The sequence below is a fragment of the Lissotriton vulgaris genome, unplaced genomic scaffold (genome assembly GCF_964263255.1).
Source record: "Lissotriton vulgaris unplaced genomic scaffold, aLisVul1.2 SCAFFOLD_975, whole genome shotgun sequence".
Classification (NCBI taxonomy): Eukaryota; Metazoa; Chordata; class Amphibia; order Caudata; family Salamandridae; genus Lissotriton; species Lissotriton vulgaris.
In genome coordinates, this window is record NW_028241737.1 from 282,823 (window position 1) to 304,966 (window position 22,144).

Below are 22,144 nucleotides of genomic sequence, written 5' to 3' on the forward strand. Positions count from 1 at the left end.
CGAGCAGAGTGGCGCAGCGGAAGCGTGCTGGGCCCATAACCCAGAGGTCGATGGATCGAAACCATCCTCTGCTAATTTTGCTTGACTTTCCTTCCAAGGACCAAGCTGTCATTTCCACACTGCCAGAAAGGAAAAGCGCAAGCTTGTGCCAGCTATGTGAGAAAAGACTTCTCAACTATCTGTGTCTGTGTAATACAAGAGTGTTCGTGAAAGGATCAACCCTGTACTTTGAAAGTAAAGACACACAACTATAACCATAAATGACTGGTGGGAGCTTCACACAACTTTCTGGGCATGCTTTGAATTTCATTCTTCCCTTTTTTTTCTGCTCTTATCTATCTCCTGGGCATTTCATGGAATGTTCTCTCTTTCTCTTCCCTGCTTTGCTTCCCATGCTGCCTATATATGCTGATTTCTACTATTTGTACTGTTGCATTTCATTTCTTCTCTTCTGCACAACTTTGTCCTTGGTTTCAATCCCCAGTTCCTTACCCTCTGCAAAAAACGTTCTACTACTTCTCATGTTGGTATCGAAACCAAATGCACCATTGAAGCTGTTGCAAGATAGTCATTGATTTCGGGAACGTAATATTTAGAACCGAGAGCACACACATCAGAGGGCGTTGGTGGTATAGTGGTGAGCATAGCTGCTTCCCAAGCAGTTGACCCGGGTTCGATTCCCGGCCAACGCAGTGAAAATGCTTATATATTCTGCAAGCAGGATATATTTTAATGCAACATGTCTCAAAATGGAAATTTCATGAACAGATTATTCAGCCATATATAAAAAAAATAAACAAATACATAGGCAAACATCTCAATCGCACCTTCTGATACATTCATTGTCCTAATATATGATAAGTTTTATAAAGCAGAGTCACAACTCACATGTGCTGGAAATAAATATGTTACAGTGGGCAAACAATGGAAGGGCTGAGGCCCGGCCAGACATTATAACTCCAACATCTCTATGTTAAAAAGCATTTCTAGGCAATATCTAGCCTCTGAAAAAAATATGCAAGATCCACCGATAAATCTGGCAAAAGTCCCTAACATTTTGTGCATACTTGTGCACTTACCAGAATGTAGCGCCACCTTGTAGCTGTCGAAGGTAATTGCTGCTCACAAAATGTTTTATCAGAAGGCAAGTTGAGAGGAATCCTAGAGGCAGATGTCCATGGAAAGAGCCGCTCACTGCAGCAGGAATGTTGGATGCTTCAAATTCGCAGAGTTTCCTGTCCAACGTCCACTCACGTCCCGAACGCTCCCAAACGCTCAAAAGCCTCACACCGGGCAAGCCCTCACCGGGTAGATCTCTGGCTCCCAGGTAAAGCCAAATCCTGAGCATGCTAGTGCTAGGATCACAGAGAGAGAGAGAGAGGGTTCATGACATGCTGTCTTGATAAAGGTCTGAAACGGCTAGTGCCTAAGAGTGTCTGACTTTCAGTTATGACTGATTGTGAGAGGGGAAGATGAAGTTTTTCTGTACCCAGCATGCCTTGCAATATACTTAGGCAAATGAGGTGAGAGCCGTACCAATCCCACGCTACTCTGCTTAATGCTCCCTATCTGCATAAAAAGAACACTTTCACAACAGAGCAGAGTGGCGCAGCGGAAGCGTGCTGGGCCCATAACCCAGAGGTCGATGGATCGAAACCATCCTCTGCTAATTTTGCTTGACTTTCCTTCCAAGGACCAAGCTGTCATTTCCACGCTGCCAGCAAGGAAAAGCACAAGCTTGTGCCAGCTATGTGAGAAAATACTTGTCAAATATCTGTGTCTGCTGAAATACAAGAGAGGGATCATCAAATGATCCACCCTGTACTTTGAAAGTAAAGACACACAATAATAAGCATAAATGACTGGTGGGACCTTCAAACACTTTTATGGGCAGGCTTTGAATTTCATTCTTTCCTTTTTGTTCTGCTCTTATCTATCTCCTGGGCATTTAATTGAATGTTCTGTATTTCTCTTCCCTGTTTTGCTTCCCATGCTGCCTCTATATATTCTTATCTATTATTTGTAATGCAGCTTTCCATTCTTCTCTTCTGCACAGCTTTGTCCTTGGTTTCAATCCCAGTTCCTTACCCTCTGCAAAAAACTTTCTATTGCTTTTCATGTTGGTATCTAAACCAAATGCACCATTGAAGCTGGTGCAAGATAGTCATTGAACTCAGGATCCTAATGTTAAGAACCGAGAGCGCACAGATCAGAGGGCGTTGGTGGTATAGTGGTGAGCATAGCTGCCTTCCAAGCAGTTGACCCGGGTTCGATTCCCGGCCAACGCAGTACAAATACTTATATATTCTGCAAGCAGGATATATTTTAATGCAACATGTCACAAAATGGAAATATAATGAACAGATTAATCAGCCGTTATATAAAAAATAAACAAATATGTAGGCAAGCATCTCAATCGCCCCTTCTGCTATATTCATTGTCCTAATATATGATAAGTTTCATAAAGCAGAGTCACCACTCACATGTGCTGGTAAAAAATATTTACAGTGGGCAGACAATGAAAGGGCTGAGGCCCGACCACACATTATAACTCCAGCATCTCTATGTTAAAAACCATTTCCTAGGCAATATCTAGCCTCTGAAAACAATATGCAAGATCCATCGATAAATCTGGTGAAAGTCGCCAACATTTTGTGCATACTTGTGCCCTCACCTGAATGTAGCGCCACCTTGTAGACGTCGGAGGTAACTGCAGCTCAAAAAATGTTTCATCAGAGGGCAAGTTTAGAGGAATCCAAAAGGCAGATGTCCATGGAAAGAGCCCCCGACTGCAGCAGGAAGGTTGGATGCTTCAAATTTGCATAGTTTCCAGTCCAACGTCCTCTCATGTACCGAACGCTCCCAAACGCTCAAAAGCCTTACACCGGGCAAGCCCTCACCGGGTAGATCTCTGGCTCCCAGGTAAAGCCAAATCCTGAGCATGCTAGCACTAGGATCACAGAGAGAGAGAGACAGAGAGTGTTGGAGAGCTGCTGTCTTGATAAAGGCCTGAAACGGCTAGTGCGTAAGAGGGTCTGGACTATCAGTTATGACTGATTGTGAGAGGGGAAGATGAAGATTTTCTGCACCCAGCATGCCTTGCGATATAATTAGGCAAATGAGGTGAGAGCCCGACCAATGCCACTTCACTCCGCTGAATGCCTCCTCATCTGCATAAAGAGATCACCTTCATGAACGAGCAGAGTGGCGCAGCGGAAGCGTGCTGGGCCCATAACCCAGAGGTCGATGGATCGAAACCATCCTCTGCTAATTTTGCTTGACTTTCCTTCCAAGGACCAAGCTGTCATTTCCACACTGCCAGAAAGGAAAAGCGCAAGCTTGTGCCAGCTATGTGAGAAAAGACTTCTCAACTATCTGTGTCTGTGTAATACAAGAGTGTTCGTGAAAGGATCAACCCTGTACTTTGAAAGTAAAGACACACAACTATAACCATAAATGACTGGTGGGAGCTTCACACAACTTTCTGGGCATGCTTTGAATTTCATTCTTCCCTTTTTTTTCTGCTCTTATCTATCTCCTGGGCATTTCATGGAATGTTCTCTCTTTCTCTTCCCTGCTTTGCTTCCCATGCTGCCTATATATGCTGATTTCTACTTTTTGTACTGTTGCATTTCATTTCTTCTCTTCTGCACAACTTTGTCCTTGGTTTCAATCCCCAGTTCCTTACCCTCTGCAAAAAACGTTCTACTACTTCTCATGTTGGTATCGAAACCAAATGCACCATTGAAGCTGTTGCAAGATAGTCATTGATTTCGGGAACGTAATATTTAGAACCGAGAGCACACACATCAGAGGGCGTTGATGGTATAGTGGTGAGCATAGCTACCTTCCAAGCAGTTGACCCGGGTTTGATTCCCGGCCAATGCAGTACAAATACTTATATATTCTGCAAGCAGGATATATTTTAATGCAACATGTCACAAAATGGAAATATAATGAACAGATTAATCAGCCGTTATTTAAAAAATAAACAAATATGTAGGCAAGCATCTCAATCGCCCCTTCTGCTATATTCATTGTCCTAATATATGATAAGTTTCATAAAGCAGAGTCACAACTCACATGTGCTGGTAAAAAATATTTACAGTGGGCAGACAATGAAAGGGCTGAGGCCAGACCACACATTATAACTCCAGCATCTCTATGTTAAAAACCATTTCCTAGGCAATATCTAGCCTCTGAAAACAATATGCAAGATCCATCGAAAAATCTGGTGAAAGTCGCCAACATTTTGTGCATACTTGTGCCCTCAACTGAATGTAGCGCCACCTTGTAGACGTCGGAGGTAACTGCAGCTCAAAAAATGTTTCATCAGCGGGCAAGTTTAGAGGAATCCAAAAGGCAGATGTCCATGGAAAGAGCCCCCGACTGCAGCAGGAAGGTTGGATGCTTCAAATTTGCATAGTTTCCAGTCCAACGTCCTCTCATGTACCGAACGCTCCCAAACGCTCAAAAGCCTTACACCGGGCAAGCCCTCACCGGGTAGATCTCTGGCTCCCAGGTAAAGCCAAATCCTGAGCATGCTAGCACTAGGATCACAGAGAGAGAGAGACAGAGAGTGTTGGAGAGCTGCTGTCTTGATAAAGGCCTGAAACGGCTAGTGCGTAAGAGGGTCTGGACTATCAGTTATGACTGATTGTGAGAGGGGAAGATGAAGATTTTCTGCACCCAGCATGCCTTGCGATATAATTAGGCAAATGAGGTGAGAGCCCGACCAATGCCACTTCACTCCGCTGAATGCCTCCTCATCTGCATAAAGAGATCACCTTCATGAACGAGCAGAGTGGCGCAGCGGAAGCGTGCTGGGCCCATAACCCAGAGGTCGATGGATCGAAACCATCCTCTGCTAATTTTGCTTGACTTTCCTTCCAAGGACCAAGCTGTCATTTCCACACTGCCAGAAAGGAAAAGCGCAAGCTTGTGCCAGCTATGTGAGAAAAGACTTCTCAACTATCTGTGTCTGTGTAATACAAGAGTGTTCGTGAAAGGATCAACCCTGTACTTTGAAAGTAAAGACACACAACTATAACCATAAATGACTGGTGGGAGCTTCACACAACTTTCTGGGCATGCTTTGAATTTCATTCTTCCCTTTTTTTTCTGCTCTTATCTATCTCCTGGGCATTTCATGGAATGTTCTCTCTTTCTCTTCCCTGCTTTGCTTCCCATGCTGCCTATATATGCTGATTTCTACTTTTTGTACTGTTGCATTTCATTTCTTCTCTTCTGCACAACTTTGTCCTTGGTTTCAATCCCCAGTTCCTTACCCTCTGCAAAAAACGTTCTACTACTTCTCATGTTGGTATCGAAACCAAATGCACCATTGAAGCTGTTGCAAGATAGTCATTGATTTCGGGAACGTAATATTTAGAACCGAGAGCACACACATCAGAGGGCGTTGGTGGTATAGTGGTGAGCATAGCTGCTTCCCAAGCAGTTGACCCGGGTTCGATTCCCGGCCAACGCAGTGAAAATGCTTATATATTCTGCAAGCAGGACATATTTTAATGCAACAGGTCTCAAAATGGAAATTTCATGAACAGATTAATCAGCCATATATAAAAAAATAAACAAATACATAGGCAAACATCTCAATCGCACCTTCTGATACATTCATTGTCCTAATATATGATAAGTTTTATAAAGCAGAGTCACAACTCACATGTGCTGGTAATAAATATGTTACAGTGGGCAAACAATGGAAGGGCTGAGGCCCGACCAGACATTATAACTCCAACATCTCTATGTTAAAAAGCATTTCTAGGCAATATCTAGCCTCTGAAAAAAATATGCAAGATCCACCGATAAATCTGGCAAAAGTCCCTAACATTTTGTGCATACTTGTGCACTTACCAGAATGTAGCGCCACCTTGTAGCTGTCGAAGGTAATTGCTGCTCACAAAATGTTTTATCAGAAGGCAAGTTGAGAGGAATCCTAGAGGCAGATGTCCATGGAAAGAGCCGCTCACTGCAGCAGGAATGTTGGATGCTTCAAATTCGCAGAGTTTCCTGTCCAACGTCCACAACGCTCCCAAACGCTCAAAAGCCTCACACCGGGCAAGCCCTCACCGGGTAGATCTCTGGCTCCCAGGTAAAGCCAAATCCTGAGCATGCTAGTGCTAGGATCACAGAGAGAGAGAGAGAGGGTTCATGACATGCTGTCTTGATAAAGGTCTGAAACGGCTAGTGCCTAAGAGTGTCTGACTTTCAGTTATGACTGATTGTGAGAGGGGAAGATGAAGTTTTTCTGTACCCAGCATGCCTTGCAATATACTTAGGCAAATGAGGTGAGAGCCGTACCAATCCCACGCTACTCTGCTTAATGCTCCCTATCTGCATAAAAAGAACACTTTCACAACAGAGCAGAGTGGCGCAGCGGAAGCGTGCTGGGCCCATAACCCAGAGGTCGATGGATCGAAACCATCCTCTGCTAATTTTGCTTGACTTTCCTTCCAAGGACCAAGCTGTCATTTCCACGCTGCCAGCAAGGAAAAGCACAAGCTTGTGCCAGCTATGTGAGAAAATACTTGTCAAATATCTGTGTCTGCTGAAATACAAGAGAGGGATCATCAAATGATCCACCCTGTACTTTGAAAGTAAAGACACACAATAATAAGCATAAATGACTGGTGGGACCTTCAAACACTTTTATGGGCAGGCTTTGAATTTCATTCTTTCCTTTTTGTTCTGCTCTTATCTATCTCCTGGGCATTTAATTGAATGTTCTGTATTTCTCTTCCCTGTTTTGCTTCCCATGCTGCCTCTATATATTCTTATCTATTATTTGTAATGCAGCTTTCCATTCTTCTCTTCTGCACAGCTTTGTCCTTGGTTTCAATCCCAGTTCCTTACCCTCTGCAAAAAACTTTCTATTGCTTTTCATGTTGGTATCTAAACCAAATGCACCATTGAAGCTGGTGCAAGATAGTCATTGAACTCAGGATCCTAATGTTAAGAACCGAGAGCGCACAGATCAGAGGGCGTTGGTGGTATAGTGGTGAGCATAGCTGCCTTCCAAGCAGTTGACCCGGGTTCGATTCCCGGCCAACGCAGTACAAATACTTATATATTCTGCAAGCAGGATATATTTTAATGCAACATGTCACAAAATGGAAATATAATGAACAGATTAATCAGCCGTTATATAAAAAATAAACAAATATGTAGGCAAGCATCTCAATCGCCCCTTCTGCTATATTCATTGTCCTAATATATGATAAGTTTCATAAAGCAGAGTCACCACTCACATGTGCTGGTAAAAAATATTTACAGTGGGCAGACAATGAAAGGGCTGAGGCCCGACCACACATTATAACTCCAGCATCTCTATGTTAAAAACCATTTCCTAGGCAATATCTAGCCTCTGAAAACAATATGCAAGATCCATCGATAAATCTGGTGAAAGTCGCCAACATTTTGTGCATACTTGTGCCCTCACCTGAATGTAGCGCCACCTTGTAGACGTCGGAGGTAACTGCAGCTCAAAAAATGTTTCATCAGAGGGCAAGTTTAGAGGAATCCAAAAGGCAGATGTCCATGGAAAGAGCCCCCGACTGCAGCAGGAAGGTTGGATGCTTCAAATTTGCATAGTTTCCAGTCCAACGTCCTCTCATGTACCGAACGCTCCCAAACGCTCAAAAGCCTTACACCGGGCAAGCCCTCACCGGGTAGATCTCTGGCTCCCAGGTAAAGCCAAATCCTGAGCATGCTAGCACTAGGATCACAGAGAGAGAGAGACAGAGAGTGTTGGAGAGCTGCTGTCTTGATAAAGGCCTGAAACGGCTAGTGCGTAAGAGGGTCTGGACTATCAGTTATGACTGATTGTGAGAGGGGAAGATGAAGATTTTCTGCACCCAGCATGCCTTGCGATATAATTAGGCAAATGAGGTGAGAGCCCGACCAATGCCACTTCACTCCGCTGAATGCCTCCTCATCTGCATAAAGAGATCACCTTCATGAACGAGCAGAGTGGCGCAGCGGAAGCGTGCTGGGCCCATAACCCAGAGGTCGATGGATCGAAACCATCCTCTGCTAATTTTGCTTGACTTTCCTTCCAAGGACCAAGCTGTCATTTCCACACTGCCAGAAAGGAAAAGCGCAAGCTTGTGCCAGCTATGTGAGAAAAGACTTCTCAACTATCTGTGTCTGTGTAATACAAGAGTGTTCGTGAAAGGATCAACCCTGTACTTTGAAAGTAAAGACACACAACTATAACCATAAATGACTGGTGGGAGCTTCACACAACTTTCTGGGCATGCTTTGAATTTCATTCTTCCCTTTTTTTTCTGCTCTTATCTATCTCCTGGGCATTTCATGGAATGTTCTCTCTTTCTCTTCCCTGCTTTGCTTCCCATGCTGCCTATATATGCTGATTTCTACTTTTTGTACTGTTGCATTTCATTTCTTCTCTTCTGCACAACTTTGTCCTTGGTTTCAATCCCCAGTTCCTTACCCTCTGCAAAAAACGTTCTACTACTTCTCATGTTGGTATCGAAACCAAATGCACCATTGAAGCTGTTGCAAGATAGTCATTGATTTCGGGAACGTAATATTTAGAACCGAGAGCACACACATCAGAGGGCGTTGGTGGTATAGTGGTGAGCATAGCTGCTTCCCAAGCAGTTGACCCGGGTTCGATTCCCGGCCAACGCAGTGAAAATGCTTATATATTCTGCAAGCAGGACATATTTTAATGCAACAGGTCTCAAAATGGAAATTTCATGAACAGATTAATCAGCCATATATAAAAAAATAAACAAATACATAGGCAAACATCTCAATCGCACCTTCTGATACATTCATTGTCCTAATATATGATAAGTTTTATAAAGCAGAGTCACAACTCACATGTGCTGGTAATAAATATGTTACAGTGGGCAAACAATGGAAGGGCTGAGGCCCGACCAGACATTATAACTCCAACATCTCTATGTTAAAAAGCATTTCTAGGCAATATCTAGCCTCTGAAAAAAATATGCAAGATCCACCGATAAATCTGGCAAAAGTCCCTAACATTTTGTGCATACTTGTGCACTTACCAGAATGTAGCGCCACCTTGTAGCTGTCGAAGGTAATTGCTGCTCACAAAATGTTTTATCAGAAGGCAAGTTGAGAGGAATCCTAGAGGCAGATGTCCATGGAAAGAGCCGCTCACTGCAGCAGGAATGTTGGATGCTTCAAATTCGCAGAGTTTCCTGTCCAACGTCCACTCACGTCCCGAACGCTCCCAAACGCTCAAAAGCCTCACACCGGGCAAGCCCTCACCGGGTAGATCTCTGGCTCCCAGGTAAAGCCAAATCCTGAGCATGCTAGTGCTAGGATCACAGAGAGAGAGAGAGAGGGTTCATGACATGCTGTCTTGATAAAGGTCTGAAACGGCTAGTGCCTAAGAGTGTCTGACTTTCAGTTATGACTGATTGTGAGAGGGGAAGATGAAGTTTTTCTGTACCCAGCATGCCTTGCAATATACTTAGGCAAATGAGGTGAGAGCCGTACCAATCCCACGCTACTCTGCTTAATGCTCCCTATCTGCATAAAAAGAACACTTTCACAACAGAGCAGAGTGGCGCAGCGGAAGCGTGCTGGGCCCATAACCCAGAGGTCGATGGATCGAAACCATCCTCTGCTAATTTTGCTTGACTTTCCTTCCAAGGACCAAGCTGTCATTTCCACGCTGCCAGCAAGGAAAAGCACAAGCTTGTGCCAGCTATGTGAGAAAATACTTGTCAAATATCTGTGTCTGCTGAAATACAAGAGAGGGATCATCAAATGATCCACCCTGTACTTTGAAAGTAAAGACACACAATAATAAGCATAAATGACTGGTGGGACCTTCAAACACTTTTATGGGCAGGCTTTGAATTTCATTCTTTCCTTTTTGTTCTGCTCTTATCTATCTCCTGGGCATTTAATTGAATGTTCTGTATTTCTCTTCCCTGTTTTGCTTCCCATGCTGCCTCTATATATTCTTATCTATTATTTGTAATGCAGCTTTCCATTCTTCTCTTCTGCACAGCTTTGTCCTTGGTTTCAATCCCAGTTCCTTACCCTCTGCAAAAAACTTTCTATTGCTTTTCATGTTGGTATCTAAACCAAATGCACCATTGAAGCTGGTGCAAGATAGTCATTGAACTCAGGATCCTAATGTTAAGAACCGAGAGCGCACAGATCAGAGGGCGTTGGTGGTATAGTGGTGAGCATAGCTGCCTTCCAAGCAGTTGACCCGGGTTCGATTCCCGGCCAACGCAGTACAAATACTTATATATTCTGCAAGCAGGATATATTTTAATGCAACATGTCACAAAATGGAAATATAATGAACAGATTAATCAGCCGTTATATAAAAAATAAAGAAATATGTAGGCAAGCATCTCAATCGCCCCTTCTGCTATATTCATTGTCCTAATATATGATAAGTTTCATAAAGCAGAGTCACCACTCACATGTGCTGGTAAAAAATATTTACAGTGGGCAGACAATGAAAGGGCTGAGGCCCGACCACACATTATAACTCCAGCATCTCTATGTTAAAAACCATTTCCTAGGCAATATCTAGCCTCTGAAAACAATATGCAAGATCCATCGATAAATCTGGTGAAAGTCGCCAACATTTTGTGCATACTTGTGCCCTCACCTGAATGTAGCGCCACCTTGTAGACGTCGGAGGTAACTGCAGCTCAAAAAATGTTTCATCAGAGGGCAAGTTTAGAGGAATCCAAAAGGCAGATGTCCATGGAAAGAGCCCCCGACTGCAGCAGGAAGGTTGGATGCTTCAAATTTGCATAGTTTCCAGTCCAACGTCCTCTCATGTACCGAACGCTCCCAAACGCTCAAAAGCCTTACACCGGGCAAGCCCTCACCGGGTAGATCTCTGGCTCCCAGGTAAAGCCAAATCCTGAGCATGCTAGCACTAGGATCACAGAGAGAGAGAGACAGAGAGTGTTGGAGAGCTGCTGTCTTGATAAAGGCCTGAAACGGCTAGTGCGTAAGAGGGTCTGGACTATCAGTTATGACTGATTGTGAGAGGGGAAGATGAAGATTTTCTGCACCCAGCATGCCTTGCAATATAATTAGGCAAATGAGGTGAGAGCCCGACCAATGCCACTTCACTCCGCTGAATGCCTCCTCATCTGCATAAAGAGATCACCTTCATGAACGAGCAGAGTGGCGCAGCGGAAGCGTGCTGGGCCCATAACCCAGAGGTCGATGGATCGAAACCATCCTCTGCTAATTTTGCTTGACTTTCCTTCCAAGGACCAAGCTGTCATTTCCACACTGCCAGAAAGGAAAAGCGCAAGCTTGTGCCAGCTATGTGAGAAAAGACTTCTCAACTATCTGTGTCTGTGTAATACAAGAGTGTTCGTGAAAGGATCAACCCTGTACTTTGAAAGTAAAGACACACAACTATAACCATAAATGACTGGTGGGAGCTTCACACAACTTTCTGGGCATGCTTTGAATTTCATTCTTCCCTTTTTTTTCTGCTCTTATCTATCTCCTGGGCATTTCATGGAATGTTCTCTCTTTCTCTTCCCTGCTTTGCTTCCCATGCTGCCTATATATGCTGATTTCTACTTTTTGTACTGTTGCATTTCATTTCTTCTCTTCTGCACAACTTTGTCCTTGGTTTCAATCCCCAGTTCCTTACCCTCTGCAAAAAACGTTCTACTACTTCTCATGTTGGTATCGAAACCAAATGCACCATTGAAGCTGTTGCAAGATAGTCATTGATTTCGGGAACGTAATATTTAGAACCGAGAGCACACACATCAGAGGGCGTTGGTGGTATAGTGGTGAGCATAGCTGCTTCCCAAGCAGTTGACCCGGGTTCGATTCCCGGCCAACGCAGTGAAAATGCTTATATATTCTGCAAGCAGGACATATTTTAATGCAACATGTCTCAAAATGGAAATTTCATGAACAGATTAATCAGCCATATATAAAAAAATAAACAAATACATAGGCAAACATCTCAATCGCACCTTCTGATACATTCATTGTCCTAATATATGATAAGTTTTATAAAGCAGAGTCACAACTCACATGTGCTGGTAATAAATATGTTACAGTGGGCAAACAATGGAAGGGCTGAGGCCCGACCAGACATTATAACTCCAACATCTCTATGTTAAAAAGCATTTCTAGGCAATATCTAGCCTCTGAAAAAAATATGCAAGATCCACCGATAAATCTGGCAAAAGTCCCTAACATTTTGTGCATACTTGTGCACTTACCAGAATGTAGCGCCACCTTGTAGCTGTCGAAGGTAATTGCTGCTCACAAAATGTTTTATCAGAAGGCAAGTTGAGAGGAATCCTAGAGGCAGATGTCCATGGAAAGAGCCGCTCACTGCAGCAGGAATGTTGGATGCTTCAAATTCGCAGAGTTTCCTGTCCAACGTCCACAACGCTCCCAAACGCTCAAAAGCCTCACACCGGGCAAGCCCTCACCGGGTAGATCTCTGGCTCCCAGGTAAAGCCAAATCCTGAGCATGCTAGTGCTAGGATCACAGAGAGAGAGAGAGAGGGTTCATGACATGCTGTCTTGATAAAGGTCTGAAACGGCTAGTGCCTAAGAGTGTCTGACTTTCAGTTATGACTGATTGTGAGAGGGGAAGATGAAGTTTTTCTGTACCCAGCATGCCTTGCAATATACTTAGGCAAATGAGGTGAGAGCCGTACCAATCCCACGCTACTCTGCTTAATGCTCCCTATCTGCATAAAAAGAACACTTTCACAACAGAGCAGAGTGGCGCAGCGGAAGCGTGCTGGGCCCATAACCCAGAGGTCGATGGATCGAAACCATCCTCTGCTAATTTTGCTTGACTTTCCTTCCAAGGACCAAGCTGTCATTTCCACGCTGCCAGCAAGGAAAAGCACAAGCTTGTGCCAGCTATGTGAGAAAATACTTGTCAAATATCTGTGTCTGCTGAAATACAAGAGAGGGATCATCAAATGATCCACCCTGTACTTTGAAAGTAAAGACACACAATAATAAGCATAAATGACTGGTGGGACCTTCAAACACTTTTATGGGCAGGCTTTGAATTTCATTCTTTCCTTTTTGTTCTGCTCTTATCTATCTCCTGGGCATTTAATTGAATGTTCTGTATTTCTCTTCCCTGTTTTGCTTCCCATGCTGCCTCTATATATTCTTATCTATTATTTGTAATGCAGCTTTCCATTCTTCTCTTCTGCACAGCTTTGTCCTTGGTTTCAATCCCAGTTCCTTACCCTCTGCAAAAAACTTTCTATTGCTTTTCATGTTGGTATCTAAACCAAATGCACCATTGAAGCTGGTGCAAGATAGTCATTGAACTCAGGATCCTAATGTTAAGAACCGAGAGCGCACAGATCAGAGGGCGTTGGTGGTATAGTGGTGAGCATAGCTGCCTTCCAAGCAGTTGACCCGGGTTCGATTCCCGGCCAACGCAGTACAAATACTTATATATTCTGCAAGCAGGATATATTTTAATGCAACATGTCACAAAATGGAAATATAATGAACAGATTAATCAGCCGTTATATAAAAAATAAAGAAATATGTAGGCAAGCATCTCAATCGCCCCTTCTGCTATATTCATTGTCCTAATATATGATAAGTTTCATAAAGCAGAGTCACCACTCACATGTGCTGGTAAAAAATATTTACAGTGGGCAGACAATGAAAGGGCTGAGGCCCGACCACACATTATAACTCCAGCATCTCTATGTTAAAAACCATTTCCTAGGCAATATCTAGCCTCTGAAAACAATATGCAAGATCCATCGATAAATCTGGTGAAAGTCGCCAACATTTTGTGCATACTTGTGCCCTCACCTGAATGTAGCGCCACCTTGTAGACGTCGGAGGTAACTGCAGCTCAAAAAATGTTTCATCAGAGGGCAAGTTTAGAGGAATCCAAAAGGCAGATGTCCATGGAAAGAGCCCCCGACTGCAGCAGGAAGGTTGGATGCTTCAAATTTGCATAGTTTCCAGTCCAACGTCCTCTCATGTACCGAACGCTCCCAAACGCTCAAAAGCCTTACACCGGGCAAGCCCTCACCGGGTAGATCTCTGGCTCCCAGGTAAAGCCAAATCCTGAGCATGCTAGCACTAGGATCACAGAGAGAGAGAGACAGAGAGTGTTGGAGAGCTGCTGTCTTGATAAAGGCCTGAAACGGCTAGTGCGTAAGAGGGTCTGGACTATCAGTTATGACTGATTGTGAGAGGGGAAGATGAAGATTTTCTGCACCCAGCATGCCTTGCAATATAATTAGGCAAATGAGGTGAGAGCCCGACCAATGCCACTTCACTCCGCTGAATGCCTCCTCATCTGCATAAAGAGATCACCTTCATGAACGAGCAGAGTGGCGCAGCGGAAGCGTGCTGGGCCCATAACCCAGAGGTCGATGGATCGAAACCATCCTCTGCTAATTTTGCTTGACTTTCCTTCCAAGGACCAAGCTGTCATTTCCACACTGCCAGAAAGGAAAAGCGCAAGCTTGTGCCAGCTATGTGAGAAAAGACTTCTCAACTATCTGTGTCTGTGTAATACAAGAGTGTTCGTGAAAGGATCAACCCTGTACTTTGAAAGTAAAGACACACAACTATAACCATAAATGACTGGTGGGAGCTTCACACAACTTTCTGGGCATGCTTTGAATTTCATTCTTCCCTTTTTTTTCTGCTCTTATCTATCTCCTGGGCATTTCATGGAATGTTCTCTCTTTCTCTTCCCTGCTTTGCTTCCCATGCTGCCTATATATGCTGATTTCTACTTTTTGTACTGTTGCATTTCATTTCTTCTCTTCTGCACAACTTTGTCCTTGGTTTCAATCCCCAGTTCCTTACCCTCTGCAAAAAACGTTCTACTACTTCTCATGTTGGTATCGAAACCAAATGCACCATTGAAGCTGTTGCAAGATAGTCATTGATTTCGGGAACGTAATATTTAGAACCGAGAGCACACACATCAGAGGGCGTTGGTGGTATAGTGGTGAGCATAGCTGCTTCCCAAGCAGTTGACCCGGGTTCGATTCCCGGCCAACGCAGTGAAAATGCTTATATATTCTGCAAGCAGGACATATTTTAATGCAACATGTCTCAAAATGGAAATTTCATGAACAGATTAATCAGCCATATATAAAAAAATAAACAAATACATAGGCAAACATCTCAATCGCACCTTCTGATACATTCATTGTCCTAATATATGATAAGTTTTATAAAGCAGAGTCACAACTCACATGTGCTGGTAATAAATATGTTACAGTGGGCAAACAATGGAAGGGCTGAGGCCCGACCAGACATTATAACTCCAACATCTCTATGTTAAAAAGCATTTCTAGGCAATATCTAGCCTCTGAAAAAAATATGCAAGATCCACCGATAAATCTGGCAAAAGTCCCTAACATTTTGTGCATACTTGTGCACTTACCAGAATGTAGCGCCACCTTGTAGCTGTCGAAGGTAATTGCTGCTCACAAAATGTTTTATCAGAAGGCAAGTTGAGAGGAATCCTAGAGGCAGATGTCCATGGAAAGAGCCGCTCACTGCAGCAGGAATGTTGGATGCTTCAAATTCGCAGAGTTTCCTGTCCAACGTCCACAACGCTCCCAAACGCTCAAAAGCCTCACACCGGGCAAGCCCTCACCGGGTAGATCTCTGGCTCCCAGGTAAAGCCAAATCCTGAGCATGCTAGTGCTAGGATCACAGAGAGAGAGAGAGAGGGTTCATGACATGCTGTCTTGATAAAGGTCTGAAACGGCTAGTGCCTAAGAGTGTCTGACTTTCAGTTATGACTGATTGTGAGAGGGGAAGATGAAGTTTTTCTGTACCCAGCATGCCTTGCAATATACTTAGGCAAATGAGGTGAGAGCCGTACCAATCCCACGCTACTCTGCTTAATGCTCCCTATCTGCATAAAAAGAACACTTTCACAACAGAGCAGAGTGGCGCAGCGGAAGCGTGCTGGGCCCATAACCCAGAGGTCGATGGATCGAAACCATCCTCTGCTAATTTTTCTTGACTTTCCTTCCAAGGACCAAGCTGTCATTTCCACGCTGCCAGCAAGGAAAAGCACAAGCTTGTGCCAGCTATGTGAGAAAATACTTGTCAAATATCTGTGTCTGCTGAAATACAAGAGAGGGATCATCAAATGATCCACCCTGTACTTTGAAAGTAAAGACACACAATAATAAGCATAAATGACTGGTGGGACCTTCAAACACTTTTATGGGCAGGCTTTGAATTTCATTCTTTCCTTTTTGTTCTGCTCTTATCTATCTCCTGGGCATTTAATTGAATGTTCTGTATTTCTCTTCCCTGTTTTGCTTCCCATGCTGCCTCTATATATTCTTATCTATTATTTGTAATGCAGCTTTCCATTCTTCTCTTCTGCACAGCTTTGTCCTTGGTTTCAATCCCAGTTCCTTACCCTCTGCAAAAAACTTTCTATTGCTTTTCATGTTGGTATCTAAACCAAATGCACCATTGAAGCTGGTGCAAGATAGTCATTGAACTCAGGATCCTAATGTTAAGAACCGAGAGCGCACAGATCAGAGGGCGTTGGTGGTATAGTGGTGAGCATAGCTGCCTTCCAAGCAGTTGACCCGGGTTCGATTCCCGGCCAACGCAGTACAAATACTTATATATTCTGCAAGCAGGATATATTTTAATGCAACATGTCACAAAATGGAAATATAATGAACAGATTAATCAGCCGTTATATAAAAAATAAAGAAATATGTAGGCAAGCATCTCAATCGCCCCTTCTGCTATATTCATTGTCCTAATATATGATAAGTTTCATAAAGCAGAGTCACCACTCACATGTGCTGGTAAAAAATATTTACAGTGGGCAGACAATGAAAGGGCTGAGGCCCGACCACACATTATAACTCCAGCATCTCTATGTTAAAAACCATTTCCTAGGCAATATCTAGCCTCTGAAAACAATATGCAAGATCCATCGATAAATCTGGTGAAAGTCGCCAACATTTTGTGCATACTTGTGCCCTCACCTGAATGTAGCGCCACCTTGTAGACGTCGGAGGTAACTGCAGCTCAAAAAATGTTTCATCAGAGGGCAAGTTTAGAGGAATCCAAAAGGCAGATGTCCATGGAAAGAGCCCCCCGACTGCAGCAGGAAGGTTGGATGCTTCAAATTTGCATAGTTTCCAGTCCAACGTCCTCTCATGTACCGAACGCTCCCAAACGCTCAAAAGCCTTACACCGGGCAAGCCCTCACCGGGTAGATCTCTGGCTCCCAGGTAAAGCCAAATCCTGAGCATGCTAGCACTAGGATCACAGAGAGAGAGAGACAGAGAGTGTTGGAGAGCTGCTGTCTTGATAAAGGCCTGAAACGGCTAGTGCGTAAGAGGGTCTGGACTATCAGTTATGACTGATTGTGAGAGGGGAAGATGAAGATTTTCTGCACCCAGCATGCCTTGCGATATAATTAGGCAAATGAGGTGAGAGCCCGACCAATGCCACTTCACTCCGCTGAATGCCTCCTCATCTGCATAAAGAGATCACCTTCATGAACGAGCAGAGTGGCGCAGCGGAAGCGTGCTGGGCCCATAACCCAGAGGTCGATGGATCGAAACCATCCTCTGCTAATTTTGCTTGACTTTCCTTCCAAGGACCAAGCTGTCATTTCCACACTGCCAGAAAGGAAAAGCGCAAGCTTGTGCCAGCTATGTGAGAAAAGACTTCTCAACTATCTGTGTCTGTGTAATACAAGAGTGTTCGTGAAAGGATCAACCCTGTACTTTGAAAGTAAAGACACACAACTATAACCATAAATGACTGGTGGGAGCTTCACACAACTTTCTGGGCATGCTTTGAATTTCATTCTTCCCTTTTTTTTCTGCTCTTATCTATCTCCTGGGCATTTCATGGAATGTTCTCTCTTTCTCTTCCCTGCTTTGCTTCCCATGCTGCCTATATATGCTGATTTCTACTTTTTGTACTGTTGCATTTCATTTCTTCTCTTCTGCACAACTTTGTCCTTGGTTTCAATCCCCAGTTCCTTACCCTCTGCAAAAAACGTTCTACTACTTCTCATGTTGGTATCGAAACCAAATGCACCATTGAAGCTGTTGCAAGATAGTCATTGATTTCGGGAACGTAATATTTAGAACCGAGAGCACACACATCAGAGGGCGTTGGTGGTATAGTGGTGAGCATAGCTGCTTCCCAAGCAGTTGACCCGGGTTCGATTCCCGGCCAACGCAGTGAAAATGCTTATATATTCTGCAAGCAGGACATATTTTAATGCAACATGTCTCAAAATGGAAATTTCATGAACAGATTAATCAGCCATATATAAAAAAATAAACAAATACATAGGCAAACATCTCAATCGCACCTTCTGATACATTCATTGTCCTAATATATGATAAGTTTTATAAAGCAGAGTCACAACTCACATGTGCTGGTAATAAATATGTTACAGTGGGCAAACAATGGAAGGGCTGAGGCCCGACCAGACATTATAACTCCAACATCTCTATGTTAAAAAGCATTTCTAGGCAATATCTAGCCTCTGAAAAAAATATGCAAGATCCACCGATAAATCTGGCAAAAGTCCCTAACATTTTGTGCATACTTGTGCACTTACCAGAATGTAGCGCCACCTTGTAGCTGTCGAAGGTAATTGCTGCTCACAAAATGTTTTATCAGAAGGCAAGTTGAGAGGAATCCTAGAGGCAGATGTCCATGGAAAGAGCCGCTCACTGCAGCAGGAATGTTGGATGCTTCAAATTCGCAGAGTTTCCTGTCCAACGTCCACAACGCTCCCAAACGCTCAAAAGCCTCACACCGGGCAAGCCCTCACCGGGTAGATTTCTGGCTCCCAGGTAAAGCCAAATCCTGAGCATGCTAGTGCTAGGATCACAGAGAGAGAGAGAGAGGGTTCATGACATGCTGTCTTGATAAAGGTCTGAAACGGCTAGTGCCTAAGAGTGTCTGACTTTCAGTTATGACTGATTGTGAGAGGGGAAGATGAAGTTTTTCTGTACCCAGCATGCCTTGCAATATACTTAGGCAAATGAGGTGAGAGCCGTACCAATCCCACGCTACTCTGCTTAATGCTCCCTATCTGCATAAAAAGAACACTTTCACAACAGAGCAGAGTGGCGCAGCGGAAGCGTGCTGGGCCCATAACCCAGAGGTCGATGGATCGAAACCATCCTCTGCTAATTTTGCTTGACTTTCCTTCCAAGGACCAAGCTGTCATTTCCACGCTGCCAGCAAGGAAAAGCACAAGCTTGTGCCAGCTATGTGAGAAAATACTTGTCAAATATCTGTGTCTGCTGAAATACAAGAGAGGGATCATCAAATGATCCACCCTGTACTTTGAAAGTAAAGACACACAATAATAAGCATAAATGACTGGTGGGACCTTCAAACACTTTTATGGGCAGGCTTTGAATTTCATTCTTTCCTTTTTGTTCTGCTCTTATCTATCTCCTGGGCATTTAATTGAATGTTCTGTATTTCTCTTCCCTGTTTTGCTTCCCATGCTGCCTCTATATATTCTTATCTATTATTTGTAATGCAGCTTTCCATTCTTCTCTTCTGCACAGCTTTGTCCTTGGTTTCAATCCCAGTTCCTTACCCTCTGCAAAAAACTTTCTATTGCTTTTCATGTTGGTATCTAAACCAAATGCACCATTGAAGCTGGTGCAAGATAGTCATTGAACTCAGGATCCTAATGTTAAGAACCGAGAGCGCACAGATCAGAGGGCGTTGGTGGTATAGTGGTGAGCATAGCTGCCTTCCAAGCAGTTGACCCGGGTTCGATTCCCGGCCAACGCAGTACAAATACTTATATATTCTGCAAGCAGGATATATTTTAATGCAACATGTCACAAAATGGAAATATAATGAACAGATTAATCAGCCGTTATATAAAAAATAAACAAATATGTAGGCAAGCATCTCAATCGCCCCTTCTGCTATATTCATTGTCCTAATATATGATAAGTTTCATAAAGCAGAGTCACCACTCACATGTGCTGGTAAAAAATATTTACAGTGGGCAGACAATGAAAGGGCTGAGGCCCGACCACACATTATAACTCCAGCATCTCTATGTTAAAAACCATTTCCTAGGCAATATCTAGCCTCTGAAAACAATATGCAAGATCCATCGATAAATCTGGTGAAAGTCGCCAACATTTTGTGCATACTTGTGCCCTCACCTGAATGTAGCGCCACCTTGTAGACGTCGGAGGTAACTGCAGCTCAAAAAATGTTTCATCAGAGGGCAAGTTTAGAGGAATCCAAAAGGCAGATGTCCATGGAAAGAGCCCCCGACTGCAGCAGGAAGGTTGGATGCTTCAAATTTGCATAGTTTCCAGTCCAACGTCCTCTCATGTACCGAACGCTCCCAAACGCTCAAAAGCCTTACACTGGGCAAGCCCTCACCGGGTAGATCTCTGGCTCCCAGGTAAAGCCAAATCCTGAGCATGCTAGCACTAGGATCACAGAGAGAGAGAGACAGAGAGTGTTGGAGAGCTGCTATCTTGATAAAGGCCTGAAACGGCTAGTGCGTAAGAGGGTCTGGACTATCAGTTATGACTGATTGTGAGAGGGGAAGATGAAGATTTTCTGCACCCAGCATGCCTTGCGATATAATTAGGCAAATGAGGTGAGAGCCCGACCAATGCCACTTCACTCCGCTGAATGCCTCCTCATCTGCATAAAGAGATCACCTTCATGAACGAGCAGAGTGGCGCAGCGGCAGCGTGCTGGGCCCATAACCCAGAGGTCGATGGATCGAAACCATCCTCTGCTAATTTTGCTTGACTTTCCTTCCAAGGACCAAGCTGTCATTTCCACACTGCCAGAAAGGAAAAGCGCAAGCTTGTGCCAGCTATGTGAGAAAAGACTTCTCAACTATCTGTGTCTGTGTAATACAAGAGTGTTCGTGAAAGGATCAACCCTGTACTTTGAAAGTAAAGACACACAACTATAACCATAAATGACTGGTGGGAGCTTCACACAACTTTCTGGGCATGCTTTGAATTTCATTCTTCCCTTTTTTTTCTGCTCTTATCTATCTCCTGGGCATTTCATGGAATGTTCTCTCTTTCTCTTCCCTGCTTTGCTTCCCATGCTGCCTATATATGCTGATTTCTACTTTTTGTACTGTTGCATTTCATTTCTTCTCTTCTGCACAACTTTGTCCTTGGTTTCAATCCCCAGTTCCTTACCCTCTGCAAAAAACGTTCTACTACTTCTCATGTTGGTATCGAAACCAAATGCACCATTGAAGCTGTTGCAAGATAGTCATTGATTTCGGGAACGTAATATTTAGAACCGAGAGCACACACATCAGAGGGCGTTGGTGGTATAGTGGTGAGCATAGCTGCTTCCCAAGCAGTTGACCCGGGTTCGATTCCCGGCCAACGCAGTGAAAATGCTTATATATTCTGCAAGCAGGACATATTTTAATGCAACATGTCTCAAAATGGAAATTTCATGAACAGATTAATCAGCCATATATAAAAAAATAAACAAATACATAGGCAAACATCTCAATCGCACCTTCTGATACATTCATTGTCCTAATATATGATAAGTTTTATAAAGCAGAGTCACAACTCACATGTGCTGGTAATAAATATGTTACAGTGGGCAAACAATGGAAGGGCTGAGGCCCGACCAGACATTATAACTCCAACATCTCTATGTTAAAAAGCATTTCTAGGCAATATCTAGCCTCTGAAAAAAATATGCAAGATCCACCGATAAATCTGGCAAAAGTCCCTAACATTTTGTGCATACTTGTGCACTTACCAGAATGTAGCGCCACCTTGTAGCTGTCGAAGGTAATTGCTGCTCACAAAATGTTTTATCAGAAGGCAAGTTGAGAGGAATCCTAGAGGCAGATGTCCATGGAAAGAGCCGCTCACTGCAGCAGGAATGTTGGATGCTTCAAATTCGCAGAGTTTCCTGTCCAACGTCCACTCACGTCCCGAACGCTCCCAAACGCTCAAAAGCCTCACACCGGGCAAGCCCTCACCGGGTAGATCTCTGGCTCCCAGGTAAAGCCAAATCCTGAGCATGCTAGTGCTAGGATCACAGAGAGAGAGAGAGAGGGTTCATGACATGCTGTCTTGATAAAGGTCTG

The 22,144-nt window shown here is 43.7% G+C and overlaps 13 non-coding genes across 13 annotated transcripts; all 13 read left to right on the forward strand.

Annotated features, from left to right (window-relative positions):
• The first annotated feature begins 620 nt into the window (after positions 1-620).
• On the forward strand, positions 621-692 carry TRNAG-CCC (transfer RNA glycine (anticodon CCC)). The gene has a single exon. It is a non-coding gene; the product is annotated as a tRNA-Gly (tRNA).
• A 1,524-nt stretch (positions 693-2,216) lies between these two features.
• TRNAG-UCC (transfer RNA glycine (anticodon UCC)) lies at positions 2,217-2,288 on the forward strand. The gene has a single exon. It is a non-coding gene; the product is annotated as a tRNA-Gly (tRNA).
• Positions 2,289-5,416: 3,128 nt separating this feature from the next.
• Positions 5,417-5,488, forward strand: TRNAG-CCC (transfer RNA glycine (anticodon CCC)). Its single transcript has one exon. It is a non-coding gene; the product is annotated as a tRNA-Gly (tRNA).
• A 1,513-nt stretch (positions 5,489-7,001) lies between these two features.
• TRNAG-UCC (transfer RNA glycine (anticodon UCC)) lies at positions 7,002-7,073 on the forward strand. The gene has a single exon. It is a non-coding gene; the product is annotated as a tRNA-Gly (tRNA).
• Positions 7,074-8,601: 1,528 nt separating this feature from the next.
• On the forward strand, positions 8,602-8,673 carry TRNAG-CCC (transfer RNA glycine (anticodon CCC)). Its single transcript has one exon. It is a non-coding gene; the product is annotated as a tRNA-Gly (tRNA).
• Positions 8,674-10,196: 1,523 nt separating this feature from the next.
• TRNAG-UCC (transfer RNA glycine (anticodon UCC)) lies at positions 10,197-10,268 on the forward strand. Its single transcript has one exon. It is a non-coding gene; the product is annotated as a tRNA-Gly (tRNA).
• A 1,528-nt stretch (positions 10,269-11,796) lies between these two features.
• Positions 11,797-11,868, forward strand: TRNAG-CCC (transfer RNA glycine (anticodon CCC)). Its single transcript has one exon. It is a non-coding gene; the product is annotated as a tRNA-Gly (tRNA).
• Positions 11,869-13,381: 1,513 nt separating this feature from the next.
• TRNAG-UCC (transfer RNA glycine (anticodon UCC)) lies at positions 13,382-13,453 on the forward strand. Its single transcript has one exon. It is a non-coding gene; the product is annotated as a tRNA-Gly (tRNA).
• Positions 13,454-14,981: 1,528 nt separating this feature from the next.
• TRNAG-CCC (transfer RNA glycine (anticodon CCC)) lies at positions 14,982-15,053 on the forward strand. The gene has a single exon. It is a non-coding gene; the product is annotated as a tRNA-Gly (tRNA).
• A 1,513-nt stretch (positions 15,054-16,566) lies between these two features.
• On the forward strand, positions 16,567-16,638 carry TRNAG-UCC (transfer RNA glycine (anticodon UCC)). Its single transcript has one exon. It is a non-coding gene; the product is annotated as a tRNA-Gly (tRNA).
• A 1,529-nt stretch (positions 16,639-18,167) lies between these two features.
• Positions 18,168-18,239, forward strand: TRNAG-CCC (transfer RNA glycine (anticodon CCC)). Its single transcript has one exon. It is a non-coding gene; the product is annotated as a tRNA-Gly (tRNA).
• Positions 18,240-19,752: 1,513 nt separating this feature from the next.
• Positions 19,753-19,824, forward strand: TRNAG-UCC (transfer RNA glycine (anticodon UCC)). Its single transcript has one exon. It is a non-coding gene; the product is annotated as a tRNA-Gly (tRNA).
• A 1,528-nt stretch (positions 19,825-21,352) lies between these two features.
• On the forward strand, positions 21,353-21,424 carry TRNAG-CCC (transfer RNA glycine (anticodon CCC)). Its single transcript has one exon. It is a non-coding gene; the product is annotated as a tRNA-Gly (tRNA).
• Positions 21,425-22,144: the final 720 nt, after the last annotated feature.